This window comes from Nematolebias whitei, chromosome 8 (genome assembly GCF_014905685.2).
Source record: "Nematolebias whitei isolate Nwh7 chromosome 8, NemWhi1, whole genome shotgun sequence".
Classification (NCBI taxonomy): Eukaryota; Metazoa; Chordata; class Actinopteri; order Cyprinodontiformes; family Rivulidae; genus Nematolebias; species Nematolebias whitei.
In genome coordinates this window covers 44,700,648-44,701,906 of record NC_056505.1, presented here as the reverse complement: position 1 = coordinate 44,701,906, position 1,259 = coordinate 44,700,648, and positions in this window count along the sequence as shown.

Here is a 1,259-nt window from a genome sequence, read left to right as displayed (position 1 = left end):
TGGGCTGATTGAGAGGATGAATGAACTGTTAAAAGAAATGCTGAGAAAATTAAATGAAAAACATGATTTGACAAACTGGAAAGTAAATTTGTTGCAGGCTGTGTTTCAATTGAATAACAGACCCATTGCACCAGGCACCACTCCTCTAAATTGAATGATACTCCAGAAAAAAAAAAAGAACCAATTACTATGTGGAACATTGATGACAGAGCAGAGCTGCCTGTCAGAGCAACTCCTGGATCTGCTGGACTAGATCTGAGGACTCTAGAGCCAGTGACATTGATTTCAGGTCAAATTTAAGTTATAAAATTGGTCTGGGTCTGCAATATCCTAAAGGCAGGAGAAGAAAAATGGGTGAATGTATCTGTAAACAAATGGTATATAAGAGAAAACTAATGATTCTTCCTCTATCTGTAAACAGTACTTTTTGCCTCTACAGCTTGATGTTTCATTGATCTTTGCGGACTGGATGGGGCCGCACAGGAGTCAACATGAGAAGCTGGTGGCAGGTGCCCGTCAGATGGGAGTGCAGGCTGTTTGAGCATCACGTGCCTTGTCGCTGATGGTCAACGCCTCAACAGCAACACCAGGACGTGTCTTGGAGGAGGATCAGGTGTTCACGTTTGGTTGAAAAAAAAATGCAAGCAAGATCAGAGTGCAAAGTAACTTCACGTTTGAAACACGAAAGGCTGCCTGGTGGGGCACGGCTGACTGTCCTATGTCAAGTGTCGGGCATGCTACAACAGGGAAACCATCCCAGTGGTACCCAAGGGATGTCAGATTAGAATTGTGTGGAAACCCCACTGTGTAACATGTATAAGAACGGTACATGTAAACCAGAAAAAAAAAAAGGAACAAAGTTTGTCTTACTGCCAATTAAAGGAGGAGGAGAAGTGCTTCGTTGGCAGTTACCCAAGTTGGAGTCTGGATGCCATCAGTTGTCATGACTCAAGAAGAAACGGCCAAAATACTGCTAAAGGAAATAAACTGGCAGCTGAAGATGTGAGGGAGCACAGAAGAAGTGCTCTCCAACATAACTGAAGCTTTGAACTTGTTTTCCTGTGTACCTTGCAATTTTTCCATGCACAGCTGCCAGAGGGTGGTGACCACATCGAATCATGATTGAGTGGAGGAGAGTATGGAACATTTCCAGTTCCTACTGGGTAATTTTGAAACCTGAATTGACTAAATGTAATGATAACATGTGTGAGGGACATTGGGTTCAATACCATGTTAATAAGGCAACCACAGTTATGCAA